The sequence below is a fragment of the Pocillopora damicornis genome, chromosome 2, assembly GCF_964200805.1.
Source record: "Pocillopora damicornis chromosome 2, jaPocDami1.2, whole genome shotgun sequence".
In the NCBI taxonomy this organism is placed as follows: domain Eukaryota; kingdom Metazoa; phylum Cnidaria; class Anthozoa; order Scleractinia; family Pocilloporidae; genus Pocillopora; species Pocillopora damicornis.
The window spans coordinates 27,490,194-27,508,592 of record NC_142671.1 but is presented as its reverse complement, the minus strand read 5'-3'; the positions used below and the strand labels follow the sequence as shown (position 1 = coordinate 27,508,592).

The window sequence follows — 18,399 nt, the reverse complement described above, 5'->3', positions numbered from 1 at the left end:
ATCGTTCAACATCCACGAACGGGTGTCCCTTACGCAGTGTTTGATAGTTTTCATAGCAAGAAATGCGTCCATATCAAATGATCGCAACTTCCTAAATGAAACAAGACTAACTTAAAGGGTGGTCACGCTGTTTTCAGTTTGAATGGCATTTCTCTCTCACGGCGGGTGGTCAAGCTTTTTTCAGTTTGAATGGCAGTGTCAGATTATCCGAAAACAGGATGTCTGGCATACGTTGACCACTGATAAAGTTATCTGAGTTCCGCTTAATTATCACATCCATGGCCAAGTTCATGTGTTGATTCCGACACGCGTCGATTTAATGATATCAACTCCAATAAATCAAAGAAATGACAAGCCGCCGTGTGATTGTGATCATCAAAGCTCATGTCGAAATCACCAGTTAAGAAAAGAGGATCACGAGATAAAATAATGGGTTCCAAGAAGTCTGAAAATTCCTCAATAAAACTGATAATAGTCACAAGATTGGTTCTAAGATTACGGTCGACGATATATTATAGCCAGTGTAAGGCGTGAATTTCGAAGTTTTGATGGAGACCATTCGGAACATTCAAAAGACGTTCTTGAACGAAATTAGAGTTTGCGAAAAACCACCTTGCCGCATTCACAGGGAATCCTGTAAACTACACCATCTTGTTTAGCCGAGTCGACAGCGTCTTTTCGTCGTACTTACTGAGATCTTAGCGTAGTCTCCGACTTGAAAACAGCGCGTACGCCTTGTTGTTGTAGGCAATGGCGAAGCTGTTCGGATAGACCTTTAACATAAGGTAAAACCGAAGTGGCTTTGAATTCGTTGGCGGGTTCGACACCGTTGTTTGGTTTTCCGATCTTGGTAAGTTTCTGCAAGAAAGAAAAAAGGATAACCATTAGAAACCAGTACAGATGACAGATGTTTTCCTTTTCCACGAAATGCAGATTTGTTCGCAATAGAGCGAGCATTCAGCGTGCACACAGTCAGATTAGTACGGCCGTTGTGTCTGATGAAGATCGGATACACAATTAATCTGAGCAAGATTGGAATGGTTGTGATGGTTCCGTCGTCTAAGTTTCAAAGTACAACTATTCGTTGTTAAAGTCATGATAAGTGGACCAGCAACTAGTGTCGCCACTAGCTGCGGAGCGAAGGCGAGTGAGGTTAAAAGCGGAGTATGGTGTGTAAGATCTCCGACAAGTAGAGTCCCTATGCCTTCTTATGGAAGATGAAATTTCAAGATGTTGGGTCGAACTCAACGCTGACTGATAGCTTGTATGATGCATATCTACTCTATCCGAGATCTCCGTGCCTTCATCAATGCTTAGGACACGACATACACAGGAAACGAAATCATCCGGATAAAAAAGGGAGTGATTTAAACAACAGCGCAGAGCAAATAGAAAACGGAGACAAATTGAGCCGGTGATGCAATCACGACTACACGCCACTGCGCAAACTAATCTGTCTCTATATGTTGCATAAACACATGCTCCTTTGCCACTGTGATTAGTAGCCGTTTCTCGATTCTCTGGTTCAGCCGTCTCCAAAGTTATAAAAAAAAAAGATTGATTTCGCAGCCTTCGGTGAACGTTCACACATGCTTCTTTGCCACTGGGATTACTAGACTTTTCTCGATTCTCTGGTTCAGCTGTCTCCAGATTGAAAAAAAAACAATTAAATTTCGTAGTCTTAATCTGTGCTTCGGCGAGCATTTTCCTTTCCAGCCTCACACTGCTCTTTAGTCAAGCTCAAAAGTTTTAGAAATAACTTTCATATTCTCGATACATTAAGACCAAGAATAATCCAGCCGATCACGCCCCAGGGAGATGTCGAGGAAATGACGAGGGACTAACCAAATCTAATTGTCTCAGAGGGCCTGCTTCCTATAGGGGAGAAAATTCTAGTTTTAGGAGTAGACATTTTCGATAATCAGACATGAGAACTTCAGGTTAAGGCTATTGTGCGCACGACTTCTGTCAAGAAGAAGTTTAGCCGCATTAACGGCGTGTCAAGGTTCCCCGGCTGGGAAAGAGCAGTCAGATTGATAAATTATGTGAGAGGAACTTTCATGAAGAACAAGGTAAAAACAGTCACCACCACAGTAGCTGAACTACGAGAAACTGAAAAGCTTACCTTAAAAGAATAACAACAGACAACATTAAAGAATTAAGTCTAAGCCGTAAGGAATGGAATACTAAAATCAAAAGTAAAAGTTCCCAATAAGGTTGGATTCGATGATTGCAAATGTATAAAACATGCGCGTGGCCTAAATCCATTGAGAGCCAGTGAAATCTTTTGAGTAAAACCATGGCTACTTAAACTGAAAAAAGGGAGGCAGAAGGGTATCGTACAGAAGCTTTCAGACTGAAAATCATATGAGATGGAACTACATCAAGACGCTTTACGAAGAAACAGAGTCCACGTGAGGAGTCAGCTCTTAAAGCATTTGGCATCTAGGATGATCAACGTGATCATCAAGATTCTCTCAAGAAAAGTCTCGATCGTCTGTCGATCGACTGTCGCCCATCCTCTATCGTTGTTAAATTGATCGGTGGAAACCTTTAATACTAAGGATTTAAAATTCAGCTGCTGTAACTGACGAAGCCTTTCACTCGATGCATCGAAAAGGATCTCAGAGAAGCTTTTAGTTGTTCGCTCGAAAGGTAGACGATGGATTTCAGAGGCTTGCCGCTGTTTAATGCGATGACTGAAGATCGCCATGATGAGCTAGCCGCGATGGACCACTTTATTTTTATTTCCTTATCATCAGTTAACTCGGTTCCTTGAATTTTGCCACTGAACGTTTTTGGAAGGAAACGTGGATATCGAGAAAAACCATCTGTTCCTCATTATAAAAAGCAAATCTAAAACAAACAAACAAAAAAATTAAAAATGAATTTCCCATTTTCAATTTCCCTTTTCATTTTTCCATTCCCCATTCCCCATTCTCCATTTCTGCTTTCAGTAACATCCTTCTTTCAACCAGCGCGTGTTACATCTGAACTTTACTATCATTAAGGATAAGCCAACAAAGATTTTTTTTAGTCTATAACTACCCGAGTTTTATCTAGGTTTTGAAATGAAGCTCAGCAAACAAAACTATATCTTTCTGACCACATAGTCAGACCGCGATGGACTATCAAGACTATCTACGCAGACCGATTGTATGATATGAGTTTGTCTCAAGACAAGTAAAAAAAACTTGAACATCGATATCTCCTATGAGAGAAAAGTCAAACTACATGATCATTTACTACGTTACCGATACAACCAATATTTCTTAGGAGACACTTCAAATCGATGAACCAGAACTAAGCTATATTCAATTGAGATATATTGTTGTACAGCCCTAGATTTTAAAAGAAACGACCATTAAGCAATACTACACACCAAAATGTCTAATAAGTTGTTCATTATCCAACTGCTTTTTCTGCCGAGTTTCTCTGCTAATTTTTTATAAGACGGGAAAAGCAAAGCGGAAAGAGAAGCGTAGCGCGTGCCGCCGTCCGGTTAAACAGGTTTTTTTACTGTACAAAATAACCACCTGTACAATATCGTAGGATAATTGTGATTCACTTGTGCTCCATTCGCGCCATATTTGTACTCTACTTTGTGCAGTTGAATATAATTTTGAAATAAACGGTTGTGTTCTACAGCTTAAAATGTTTGAATGAAAGACAACTCGGAGGTTAAAGAGAGCACGCGTAGTTGATTTAATATTCTTTTTAACACTTCCCTGAATTTAAAATATCATTTCAACTCCACTCAATTAGACGAAAATCGTCTTTCTCATAATTGAGAAATTGTTTCTTTTAGTAAGATTAGCAGGTGTTACCACCTCCACAAAATACTAAGTAAATAATATTACTCAGTAACAGGATAGGTTTACATAAGTAAACAGCTCAGTGCGGTTAAAGCCAAGTTAAATTTAATTTGGAGAGTCACTGAAGAAATATGAAATAGCCCCTATCACATCAAGATGAAGTCAAACACTTTTATTCATTAAGCAGGAAATAATCCTCTGTGTAATAGCTTACATTTTGTTGTTGTAATTGTTGATTATAGGGACTTGTCCAACAACCAATTAAAGAATCTATCTTCAGGAGTTTTTAATGGCATCAGCGTCTCCCGATATGCTTCTCTGGACCTGTAAGTAAGACTGTTAAACTTTGATTTTATAATTGTTTTAAGGGACCAAAAGTAGATCAAGGTCTACACCTTACCCAGGTAAGTGTCGGGATGAAATAAGAGAAAGAAAGGGTGCATGGATGCTGAACTGACTCCTCCCCAACCCATGAGGTGTTGCTTACAGGAATGACAGCAATATAGCCGGACATATGTGATGAAAACCATCAAGCGACGTAGATATAAGTCTGCAACATTAGAATCCATCAATTCTTTCTATCATAAAAAAAACTATCGTTGTTGTTGTTTTTTTTTATCGTGTATCCGATTATGGCGAGGACCTCATGAACATTTACCAATCATTGGGCGCGATTGTCCGGTTAAAAGGAAGTTTCGAAAGAAATAATGTCATCTTCTGAGACAAACGTTTTGTAACCGTGGGCATAAGTCATCAAACGGAATCAAGTACATAGTCGCGTGTTATTTGAATGAATAAAGTTCGGCTCTTTATAATTAATTGGTCAGCTCTGGGATATCTATCGTTTGATTTCCATATTTATAACAGTTCATCAGTCTCTTTTGGTTGAATGTCATAATTCAGGGTCTCTTGATTTATAGAAAGAGCAACTCAGACTACTTCGCTTAGATCTTGAAAGTTCACATCAGCTTGGTATCATACTCTTGATTCTACTGTTACCTTTGGCAAAATTGAAAATTTTTTCAGATGTTTTTTTGATCTTAATATAACTTGATCATGAAGAATGCGGCTCATCACGTGACCCCAACGTTTGTTCCCCAATGATTGCCACAACATACACACGCACTATAATTTGTGGAAAGTGCGGCGTCACTGACGGAAACAATACGACTTCCTGAACGCCTTTAGTTGGACACCATGACTGGATGCTCAAGATAAATAGCCATTTAGGTAGTAAGATTGTCGCTCTCGGTGATAGAATGGAGAACAAATTTAGTGGGGGGTCGTAATTAAGCCTTCATGATAAATAAAATAATAATAATGATCCAAAGATAGTCGATGTAACAGTGAAAACTTTCTAATTTTAAAAAAAAACTTAAACTCATAATTATTAGACCGTTCAAAGTAATTTTTTAAGGGTTCAATAGAACTTGAGAGTCTTTCGTAAGGCACCGTTTTCATCTAGTGCTTTGTGTGAAACGTTCAAACGGATACATGTCTCAGCTTTCTATTGCTTTGTTTTCCTTAAAATAACTGAGTTAGCTTTAATTTGTTATGCGTTCGACTTTGCTGCTAGCCTCAGCTTTTATAACCTCTGTAGGTGACCAGTGTGATGCTTTTTTTTTTTGTCACGCGTTTTTTTTTAGTATCAACTCAATCGGACTAAAACCTTGATGAATGAACTTCTTTTGTGGTTTACCTTCTTTGACGTAATGTTACCTTGTGATATCTCTTGACCGAATAGTTCAAGATTTGTCCAAAAAAACTGAGTACAAATGTTTGATAGCGTAGAAAGCTCCGGTTAGAATTTAAGCGTTCCGCTGTCAGAGGTTTCGCTGTTCAAGATGTTGAACGACATTATGCCTACGTGGGGTATTCAAGAGATGAAAAGGAGACATCGCGGAGAATTGGAAATAATGTGTTAAGTGTTATTTTAAAGTCATATCACCTTTGATATGGGAAATCTATTATGAAAAAATTGCGCTCGCTCTATGTTAAAAAAACCATTTGACAACCTAGCCTACGCGTAGCCGTACCCTCTCTCCAAGGTGAAACGGAAGCGAGGGAACGTCTACGGAAACCTGACACTAATCGTGTTCCGTGACGCCACTCTAATTTATGCAAAATAATGTCATTTGTTTGCGAAGTGGCACGTGCTAGCAAGAAGGCTATCGAGATAAACTACAAAACTGAAGTTAATTCATTTTCCATTTTTCGGGTAAATTTGCAATTCAGCGACCGATTTCAAATATATATTTTGCTTTCAGGATATAGGAAAAGATTCTGAGCGATTTCTTTGTACAGAGGAAGAAGAGGACGATGTTCGATTAGCATCGTGCTTGCGATAGTCCACGCGGTTTCTGCTTGCATTTGTAAACAGTGCCACGGTCGGCGAAAAGAATTGGATTATTTTATGAGTCTCAAGGTTTTGACAGATTTCTTTACGAGATAATTACGCTTCAAGCGTGAAGAAAGAGCGACTCTTTTCTCAGTCGAAAGAATCGCTGCAAGAAACAACTAACTTTAATTAAAGTGACTAAACGTCCTGCAGCCGGACGGTAAACCGTAGATTCTAGGCAGCTGTTTGTGTCGGGGTCTGATCTTGTTGTAAACGGCCTCTGGTAGATATTAGCTTTGCTTCAAGGTAAGCAGCTTTTCGGACAACTTGCGGGTCAGACGGTCTGTCGGATCTTTGTTGAGGAGCTGGTACGGTCCGTTCCCAATAAGCGTAGACATCTTAATTCGGTAGGTGTCGGTATCCATGACTACGCTAGCGCGCCCTTTGTCCACTGGGAGAACTATGATGGACTCGTCTTCTTTCAGGCTTTTAAATTAATCTCGCATCTCCTTCGTGATGTTAGGCTCTGGTGTTCCGCCTGTTGAAGGATACCGTTAACAACTCTTCTGACAGTATCTGCTTGTTCAGCGTCGAGTTGTTTTACGGCTGCTTCGACCTTGGCGATGACCTCTGTGGCAGGAATATTCGCAGGAGTTACAGCGAATAGTCAGTCCTTTCTTCAGTAGGGCTTTCTCGGCATCGCTAAGGGACCTAGAAGATAAATTAACCACCCAGTTGGCTTTGTCAACATACGGTGTGTCAACCGGTGACACAATCGCCTGTTTTTCTGGAGTGAGTTTTTCAAACTTCTGCTTATGTCTGTCTTTGGTGGTGTTGAAGACTCGTTGGATGTTGGTCTTAATCTGCTCTAGTAGCCTGTTGGCGCCGTCTGTCAAGAGAGCGGATGTTATGCTCTGTGCTGTGGATTCTGTATCCTTCTTTGCATCTCCCTTGGCCTTCTGTGTCAGTCTGATCCGTTCCCTTAGGAATCTCATGGATGCGAGTTCAGCGACTCTGCGTGTGCCTTTGATGCGAACTGGCACATTATAGCAACATTCTGAGGCCACTAACTCGATCTAACGGCAACATGACTCAAGATCACCACTCTATCGACTTGAACTTTTGCTTACTCAATGCACAATCCTTGAATAACAAAGCTGGCGAGTTTACCGATCTTGTTTGTGAGTACAAACCAGATGTGGTTGCTCTAACAGAAACATGGTTTTATCCGATGGAGTCAGCCTCGCGAACACTCTGAACGCCTGTTGGCTACAAACTTCTAGACTATCCACGAACTAGTCGAACAGGGGGAGGGACTGAAATACTGTTCAGGGACAACCTAACAGTGAAAAAAGGAGCTACCGCTGAACTGCGATCATTTGAGTACTCTGATTGGGATATTAAGTCTGAAACTGACCAGATCCACCTTACTATCATCTACAGAACACCATACTCTGACGCACATCCCGTCACCACAAGTGTCTTCTTCGAAAAGTCCTCAGCATTTCTCGAATCTGCAGTTTTTTTGCCCAAGCCATCTATTAATTACTGGGGACTTTAACATACAAATGGACGTGGAAGCTGACGCTGACGCGGTGAGACTGCGCGAATTACTCGAGAGTACAGGTCTAAAGCAGCATGTTACCGCTCCCACTCACATCAGCGGGCACACCCTTGATCTTATTATTACAAGATTGTCTGACCAGCTTGATGTTTCAAGTGTGCAAACCTGCCCTTAAAAGATCGCATATAACTCTCTGGAAAATTAGGTCTATCAATAAGAAGCTCCTACGGGACGAGATTTCTAATACCGATCTCTGGAAAAACCTTCTTTCATACAACCTCGATAGTCTGGTTAATGCCTATAACAACACACTCAAATCAGTGCTTGACAACCATACACCAGCCATCACTAAGACCGTAATTAAAAGACCAACTGTTCCCTGGTTCAATGATGGAGTAAAGTCTGCAAAAAAGGAAAAGAGGCGCGCGGAGAGGAAATGGTGCTGAACAAGGCTACATAGTGATCTGTTAGATTTTAAGGCCAAGAAAAACCTGGTTACCTATGCTATTAAAAGAGCACGATCTGACTACTACACCAAATTTATACAGGCAGACTGCAACGACTCGCGCAAGCTCTTCAGGTCTGCAAAAACGCTGGTTACGTGGTTGAGTGTCTTGACGCCCTCCTAGCAGTGATCACTAGGATGATTAACCTTTCTCTACAATGCTGAACCTTCCCTGATGACTGGAAGCTTGCTGGTGTTAAACCGAGATTAAAGAAGACTGGCGCCGAAGCACTGTTTTCCAATCGGCGACCCGTAAGCAATCTATCATTTGCTTCAAAACTTGCCAAGCGAGCTGTGTTTGCCCAAACAAAGGATCACTTCAGTACAGTACAGAAACTGCTCTGCAACGAGTGAAAAATGACATCTTACTTATAAACCAATTCAATAACGTGTCACTTTATACTCGTGCTTCTCGACCTCAGCGCGGCTTTTGATACTGTGGACCACACAATTCTGCTCAATCGCCTCTCCAGGGTCTCCTGGAGAGGCGACTGAGAGGCCTCCTGTAGGAGGCAGTAGCCACAAAAAGCGGTTAAGAAGCGCATTCGCTGTGAGACCACCAGGAGGTAACAGCTGATAAACCGCTCAGGAACGGTTTAATGAAAGCGCTTCAACAGCGGTGATGAAGGCCTGCAATGCTCGACGTTAGTTGCTACAAACCGCTCATAATGCCGTGAAAACAGTCTCTACAATAAATATGGAAGCGATCCTCGAAGTAATGAACACTTCTTAATCAGTTTAGTGAAAATAAGGCGTGAAAAAAAAAATTCAGGCCTGCACGGGATTTTAACCCGTGACCTCTGCGATATCAGTGCAGCGCTCTACCAACTGAGCTGACACGTCAACTTGGAGCTGGTTATTATGTTGGTTCCAAATAAAACCGTGAAGTGATAAATAAATGCCAGCAAATATATGAAAATTATATATGCGAACTGCGGATAAAAAAATGAATTTGGAAGCGATCCTCGCAGTAATAAACGCTACTTAGGCAGAGGTGACAATAGGGCCTGAATAAAATTCAGGCCTGTACGGGATTTGAACCTTATTTTTACTACTGCTGAATTTTTTCGGGCCTTGTTTTCAACTACTGCTTAAATAGTGTACATTACTACGAGGATCGCTTCCATATTCATTTCTTTATCCGCTGTGCACATATGTGAATTTCATATACTTACAGTCATTTAGTCTCTACAACACTACTGAGGACCACATACAGACAACCAGCGCTGAAAACGCTCAGTACAACCGTTATTCTTGAATGGATGTCACTCAATAGAAAATTAGTGCTCGTGACTCAAATGAAAATTCAGTTAATATTTCTGAAGTTAATAGTTCTGAAAGAATTTGGTTAACTATGGAGCCAAACACCCAATAGCACGAGCCACAGTTTTCTAACCGTCTATAACTACTTAATAAGATCACATAAAGCCTCATGTTTCACAAAGTTTGTATAACAGCTAACGGTAACGAAATAGTTTTTCCGCCGTATCGTTATTCTTCACTCAGTAGAAAAAATTTAGCCCAAGGGTTCCTTAAAGTAACTGTTGAAATAATGTGTGTCTAGAGGGGTTGAAAGGATTCATCTTTTAAGATGATTTAAAATATTTCGTTAAGTTTATCAATAAGCGAGTTCAATTCAATTTAATAAATGAAGCTGAATAAACAATGAATCGATCATGATCACGAGCGACGTTAATCCTTATGAGTCCTTACTGGAACTTTTCATCGAAATTTTAAAATCGAAAAACTGTCCGAATCAGCTGTTGTGATATATTAATTTTAAAACGAAGCGCGAAACCATATTTTTACAGTGTTAGCCACTGTTACATCGACAGCTCAACTCTAGTTCGTTCATCAGCATCCGTAAACAGCTTCAGATGTTTGAATGTTGGACCATACAGGGGTCAGAGGATGGCACATAAAGTTTATTTTAACAATCTGTTCATTACGTCTTCAAATTTTGGATTAGTTTTTCATTCCAGCCAAGTAATTTAAATATTATGTGTCTCATGGTTTTGAAATCATTACCTCTACTTGGATGTGCAGATAGTATCAACCTCAGAAAATGCTCAATAAACAATGCTACTCGAAGAATGGAATTTTAGTAAGTCCAGGTTAATTTTTTTAGCGAGATATATCCGATAACGTTAAAAATAGTTGCACATTATTTAAATGGTACACAGAGTTTTTTTAATTACATACTTTGTCATACGCTATGCAGATATTCCTTTCAATCTGGATTATAATTCATATACATTACTACGGACTGACTCAACATTATTCTTTAACACGAAGTTGCTTTTGAGGAAGAGCCATCGTGACTTATTTTCGGACGCTTCGAACACTTGCTTTTTTTGCAAAATACGTGAATCAATCAGCACGTTGTATCAAGGTTTCTTTCAAATTAATAGAAAGTTTTTTGCAAAATGCCGCGTACTAACGTTTCCAATCGACAGAACATGTCCTTAGTGGAACTTTTTATCGCAATTTTAAAATCGAAAAACTGTCCGAATCAGCTGTTGTGATATATTAATTTTAAAACGAAGCGCGAAACCATCTTTTTACAGTGTTAGCCACTGTTACATCGACAGCTCAACTCTAGTTCGTTCATCAGCATGTTTGAATATTTCCCCAGTTCCCAAATTTTCAAATGCGCATCTCAGTTTAAGAGTTAAAATATTACAATCAACTAAAGCTATGAAGAGAATGGAATATGAATGAAAGGTCACCACAAAGACTACATCATAATTAAGAGAAATAAACTACAATAAAACGCCCTGATTAAAAATGTCCATAAAAAATGCGATTTCGATTGTATATGCACTCCCTTAATTCAGAGGAACTGCATTCAAGAATTTTATCAAAACAGGTTCACTTAGGCTAGCTTCAGACTGAAAACAGCTATGACTAAGAACGGGTCTGTCCTTGAAAATTCTGAGATTATAATTTGGTAACAAGGAGCTAAAAATTTCTAATTTAATGAATCATAAATTAGTAATTAGAAGTATTTTAAACCCCATTCTGTTTCTTATCGGTAGCCAATGTAGTTAAAAACCAAGCGACGTTATATGACCACATTTTTGTTCTCTAAAGAACAGTCTATCCCAAGCCGTTCTTTATGCGCTGCAGTTTAGGTATAAAAAAATGCTGATACATAATATCTTGAAAGCTGTTGCAATAGCTCATTCGGGTTGTAATGAACGCACCAATGAGGACCTCTGTTGACTGTTGATTGTTGTGAGAAATGAAAAGCTAGATATATTTGTGACGTGTGTTGGCATAGACAGCCTGGAATCACATCAGACGCAGAGATTTTACTGCTAGCGATGGGCACAGGTTTGATGTTCGAGTCAACAACACGAGCACTGGCAGGTATCCAATTTTCCCCTTTTGCAGTGTCCTAATAATGAGGTATTCGGTCTTGTTGTTGTTCAGTTTAGGATAATCGTCCAAAACCCATGAATGGATGTCCCTTACGCAGTGTTACTTGTGATACTTTTTATCGTAAGAAATGCGTTCATATCAAATGATCGCAGCTTTCTAAACGTGTTTAATGAAACACGGTCAACTTTAAGGGTGGTCGAGTTGTTTTCAGCTTGAATAGCAGTGTCAGATTAACCGAAAACAGGATGTCAGGCATACGTTAACCGCTGATAAAGTTTTCTAAGTTCCGCGTAATTATCAGATCCAGTACATTGCCCAGTTCGTGTGTTGATTCCGACACACGTCACGTTATTAATATCGACTCCAATAAATCAAAAAAATGACAGGCTGCTGTGTCATTGTGATCATCAACGCGGGTATCGAAATCATCAGTTAAGAAAAGAGGATCGTGAGAAAAAATAATAGGTTCCAAGAAGTCTGAAAACTCCTCAATAAAACTGACAATAATCAGAGGATTGGTTCTTTGAGTACGGTCCTCGATATATTATGAAAAATCTGAGGCGCGAATTTCGAAGATTTGTTGGAGACGAGAGAGTCGGAACATTCAAAAGACGTTCTTGAACGAATTAGAGTTTGCGAAAAAAGCAGCCTAATAATTTTAAATCTCGTTTTCTTTTTTAATGTCAAATGATCTCGTCTTCTAGTTCAAATGTCTGAGTGGTGTTACCGATCTCAATGTTCATGATTTTGTTTCCTTTTTCATCTCACGGGCGGTGCCTCGCACAGGTCTTTGTGTCCCGTTCGCACCAGTCCTATTGTGTCCCTGACTTTTTTTGGTCTGCTTTTTTCTCTCAATGAATTTTTTTGCTGTATCTTGTATTTTCGATTTTTATGGTATATTGTATTGTTGTACTAGTATTATATGAGTCATACCCAATAAAACTGTTACAAAAATAAACAGAAGAAGCGTACCCCCACTTTCACGAGCACTCTTTGGACGACTAAATAGCTTGAGGCCAGGAGAAGCTATCGCATTGCAAATTAAAGGGTCGTTATCCGATAACAAGGTTTCAGTTTTTACAAATAAGTCAGCATTACATTGATAGACGTAATCAGCAAATAATGCCGATTTGTTTGCAGTAGAGCGAGCATTCAACGCACTCACAGTCCGATGAGTATAGCCGTTGTTGTCTGATAGAGATCGGATACACACTTTATCGGCGCAAAATTGGAATGGTTGTGTTGATTCCGTCGTCTATGTTTCAAAGTACAACTATTTGTTGTTAAAGTCGTGACAAGTGGACCAGCAACTAGTGTCGCCACTACTTGCCGAGCGAAGGCGAGGAGGTTAAAGTGAAGTATGGTGTGTGAGATCTCCAACGAGTAAAGTCACTATGCCTTCTTGTGGAAGATGAAATTTCAAGATGGTGGATCGAGCTAAACGCTGACTGATAGCTTGCATGATGCATATCTACTCTATCCGAGATCTCCGTGCCTTCATCAATGTTTAGAACACGACATATACAGGAAGCGGAATCGTTCGGATAAAAAAAGGAAGTGATTTAAAGAACAGCGCTGTGCGAACAGAAAACGGAGGCAGCTTGAGCCGGTGATACAACGACTATAACACGCGACTGCGCAAATTGATCTGTCTCTATATGTTGCATACACACATGCTCCTTTGCGACTGTGATGAGTAGCCTTTTCTCGATACTCTGGTGCAGCCGTCTTCAAAGTTATATATTAAAAAAAGAAAAAAAATTGATTTCGCAGTCTTCGGTGAACGTTCACACATGCTTCTTTCTCACCGGGATTACTAGCCTTTTCTCGACCCTCTGAAACAGCTTTCTCCAAAGTAAAAAGAAATTGATTTTGCAGTCTTCGGTGAGAGTTCACACATGCTTCTTTGTCACCGGGATTACGAGCCTTCTCTCGACCCTCTGGAACAGCTTTCTCCAAAGTAAAAAAAAATTGATTTTGGAGTCTTAATCTGTGCTTCGGCGGGCATTTTCCTTTCCAGCCTCACACCGCTCTTCAGTCAAACTCAAAAGTTTTAGAAATAACTTTCACATTCTCTATACAAGAATCAAGAATTATCCAGCCGATCATACCTCAGGGAGATGCCGAGGAAATGACGAGGAACTAATCAAATCTAATTGTCTCGGAAGGCCTGCATTCGCACAAGGGAAAAAATTATATTTTTAAGGAGGAGACATTTTCGATAAACAGATATGAGAACCTCAAATTAAGGTTATCGTGCGCACGACCACAGTCAAGAAGAGGTTTAGCTCGATCGACGGTGTGTTAAGGTTCCCCAACTGGGGATAGGCAATCAGATCGATAACTTATATTTAAGGAACGTTCATGAAGAACAAGTTGAAAATAGTTACCACCTCAATAGCAGAACTACGAGAAGCTGAAAAGCTTATCTTAAAAGAGTAACAACAGACAACAGTCATGAATTAAGTCTAAGCCGTAAGGAATTATTGGAATACTAAAATCAAAAGTAATAAGGTTGGATTCGATGATCAAGGATCAATGATCGATCGATGATCAAGGAACGGTGAGAATTAGTGGGTGGCTTGAAAATTCCGCCTTACCATTCAGCGGTAGACATCCGATAGTCCTATTGTGGCGTTTTCAAATAACTTCTCATTAAAAAAAAAACCAAGGAAAAGCAATGAGCATGAACGAAAATTTACGTTGTTGTAATAAATACATTTTCGCACAATTGAGTCATCCAATCACATATAGTAGAAGAGCCCTGAACACGATTTCGTGCGGGGTACTGTTGACGGGGAGAGAAGAGAGCGGGGCAAACAACTTCGCACCCAGTGAGAATCAGGCTATGGGTGTTTGAACGGGGGGCGCGAATATCTTTATTTTCGCTCTACGGCAGGAGTATTTAGAATCACGCGTCCACTTGTGAAGCATGCAGAGAAGACAGCCGAAGAATGAGAGGCCTTTTGCCAATGGTTGCAAATCTGCTAAAAACCAGCTGCTATCAGCAAAGATGTTGTTTTGCTTAGAGCTGATTTATGACACTCTCGCGTGACACTTCCGCACACTGTTGCGTTACGACATTGTGATTGACCTTTAAACCGATCACGCATGTTTTTATTGTCTTCTCAAACTATTGCTACGTTTTGTTAAATAAACCAAGTCGAAGGCTTTATTTTTTCTTAACCGTTTTTTCTTGTATAATAATAACTACAAAAAAGACGCTTTACAAACAAACAGAGTCCAAGTGAGGAGTCAGCTCCTAAAACATTCATCAACGTGATCATCAAGATTCAATGTTCTGAGCATGTGTCTCAGGATGAGTGGGTGTCGCCCATCCACTATCGTTGTAAAAGTTTATCGGTCCAAAACTTAGCAAAACTTCACAGTGTTTGCTCATTAATTTAATGCAAAGTAAACTCAACAATGTAATTATACGCATTCACTGATTTGAATTTAAGAAGGTAATAGGCACTTTCAAGATATAGAAACATTATTTGTATCTTAAAAGCACAAATTTCACTACATCTCTAAGAATACGATTTGTTGTATTGACATGTTGATTATAGGGACCTGTCCAACAACAAGATACAGGATCTTCCACCAGAAATATTTGCTGGCATTCACGCTTCTGATGATGCAAAAATAACGCTGTGAGTAACAGTCTTCTTCTGTAAATCAAACTACTTAAAATCAAAAGGAAAAATGAAAAACCAATAAATATAACAGAAGTTATGCGAGGAGTCATATGATCATATAAAGTGGAACTACAAAAAGACGCTTTACAAACAAACAAAGTTCAAGTGAAGAGTCAGCTCCTAAAACGTTCATGAACGTGATCATCAAGATTCAAAGTTCTGAGCATGTCTCAGGATTTGAGTGAGTGTCGCCCATCCACTGTCGTTGTAAAAGTCTATCGATCAAAAATTTTGTAGAACTTCTCAGTGTTTGCTTATTGATTAAATACAAAGTAAACTCAGCTATGTAATTACGCAATCACTGATTTGAATTTAAGAAGGTAATAGGCACTTTCAAGATATAGAAACATTATGTGTATCTAAAAAAGAACCAATTTCCACTACATCTCTAAGAATACGAATTGTTGTGTTGACTTTTTGATTGTAGGGACCTGTCCAACAACAAGTTACAGGATCTTCCACCAAGAGTATTTGCTGGCATTAACGCTTCTGACGATGTATATATAACGCTGTAAGAGTCCTCTTCTGTAAATCAAACTACTTAAAATCAAAAGGAAAAATGAAAAACCAATAAACACAACAGAAGTTATGCGAGCCGGAACCAATATCCACTAAGAGTCATCTCTGTACACGTGACCCTTACTGCCTCTAAGATCCCATTACTTTTCTTGTTTCACAAAAGTTATGTTAGGGATAACGGTAACGAAATTGTTTTCCATCGCATTGTACATATTATCTTTTTTTTCAAAATCAGAAGAAATCCACATTATTATGCGCATTTATCTAAGAGTTCATAACAGTAACTGTTGAGATGTGTGACCAGAAAGATTAAACAAAGAAAGAAGTCATGAATGTGCTCTGTTCTATTGTAAATTAAAGAACGCAGGAAGTGGCTAGAGCACGAAAGAAGTGTGGGGGGAAACAAGAGACGTAGTCGAGTGTTTCTGCCTACTTCTAGAGTGATGCGCAAATTATGTAACATCTTCAAATTTAAGAGTTAAAGTAGTACAAGCAACTAAAGAAGGGAACATAAATAAAAAGTTACTACAAAGACTACATTGCGACTAAAAGAAGAATTCGCACTACAATAAAACCGTATGATAGAAATGCCCGTTTAATTAACAATTGTGGCTATAGTTATAATTGCGTTGCGACATTGTGATTGACTTTTGGACCGATCATGTGTGTTTTTACTGTCTTCTCAAAACTATTGTTATATAGTGTCAAATAAATGAGGTAGAAGGTTAAACTTTTACCTTACTGTCTATTGAGTTTAATTTGCCCATTCGGTAATAGATGGGAGATGCATAAATCTATTCATGCAGCACCAGTATCAAGCACATTATTAAAAATGAATAAAACATGCGCGAGGCCTTGATCCATAGGGAGCCAGTGAAATCTTTTGAGTAAAACCATGGCAACTTAAACTGAAAAAAAGGGAGGCAGAAGGGTATTGTATAGAAGCTTTCAGACTGAAAGTCATGTGAAATGTTTCAGTCGACAAAACACCGAGTTTCATCTAGGTTTTGAAATGAAGCTCAGCAAACAAAAATTATATCATTTTTACCAGATAATTAGATAGCGAGGGACTCTTAAGACTGTCTACACAGACTTATTGCACGATATGAATTTGTCTCAAGACCAGTTAAAAAAAAGCTGAAACATCTTCTATGAGAGAAAAGTCAAACTACATAATCATTTACTACGTTACCGTTAACCAATATTACTTAGGTGACAGGTATGAATTAAGCTATATCTTCAATTGAGCTATATTGTTGTACAGCCTTAAATTTCAAAACAAACGACCAGTAAGCAATACCACACACCAAAATGTCTAATAAGTTGTTTATCATCCAATTGCTTCATTTTACTGTGTCTCTGCTCATTTTTTATATGGCGGGAAAAGCAAAGCGGAAAGAGAAGCGTAGCGCGTGCCGCCGACCGGTTAAACATACAGGTTTTTTTACCGTACAAAATAACCAACTGTACAATATCGCAGGATATTTGTAGTTCACCTGGGCTCTATTCGCGTTTTATTTGTACTCTACTTTGTGCAGCTTAAAATTTTTAAATGAAGGACCATTTGGAAGTTACAGGAGAGCATGCACAGCTAATTTAATATTCTTTATATTCGTTTCAATACTTCCCTAAATTCAAGATTTCTTTTCAGCTCATCCGATTGAATGAAAATCGTTCGTGTCATGATTTCGAAATTGTCACTTTTAGTAAGATGAGCAGATGTTACATCCTTCAGAAAATACCAAGTAAACAATATTATCCAGCCCCAGGATAAGTTTACATTAGTAAACAGCTTCAGTGCGGTTAAAGCCAAGATAAATTTTGAGAGTCAATGAAGATATATTCCATGATATAAAAATAGCCCTAACGTTTAGATCACATCAAGATGTGGTCAAACATTTTTATTCATTATGCAGAAAATTATCCTATCTATAATAGCTTACACTTTGTTGTTGTTATTGTTGATTGTAGGGACTTGTCCAACAACCAATTAAAAAATCTATCGTCAGGAGCTTTAAGCGGAATTTACCTTACCTCTTATTATTCTCTGAACCTGTAAGTAAGACTGTTGAACTTTGTTTTTATATTTGCTTAAATGGACCAGAAGTAGATCAGGGTCTATAACTTACCCAGGTAAGTGTCGATATGAAAGAGGGAGAAAGGGTGCACAGATGCTGAGCTGACTCCTCCCCAACCCACGAGGTGTTGCTTAAGAATGACAACAAAGTAGCCGGACATATGTGATGAAAACCATCAAGCGACGCAGATAGAAGTCTGCAAAATTAGAATCCATCACCTCTCTCTATCATGAAAAAAAGACTATCGTCTCTTTAATCGTGTATACGGTAAAGGGAAGGATATCATCGTCCTGATCGTCCAGGTAAATGGAAGTTTCGAACGAAATAACGTTGGCGTAAGTCATCAAACGGAATCAAGTACATAGTCGCGTGTTATTTGAATGAATAAAGTTCGGCCCTTTATTTATAATTGGTCAGCTCCGTGAAGTCTATCCTTTGATTTCCAGATTTATAACATTTCGTGAGTCTTTTTTGGTTGATTTCGATCCGTCTGTCATG

General features: G+C 39.1%; 1 long non-coding RNA gene and 1 pseudogene across 1 annotated transcript; one reads left to right on the top strand and one right to left on the bottom strand.

Moving 5' to 3' along the window:
- Positions 1 to 6,338: 6,338 nt before the first annotated feature.
- On the bottom strand, positions 6,339 to 7,618 carry LOC149050589 (uncharacterized; annotated as a pseudogene).
- Positions 7,619 to 15,175: 7,557 nt separating this feature from the next.
- Positions 15,176 to 17,879, top strand: LOC149050588 (uncharacterized). Its single transcript, XR_016184242.1, has 3 exons — positions 15,176 to 15,259; positions 15,732 to 15,815; positions 17,795 to 17,879. It is a non-coding gene; the product is annotated as an uncharacterized LOC149050588 (long non-coding RNA).
- The last annotated feature ends 520 nt before the right edge of the window (positions 17,880 to 18,399 follow it).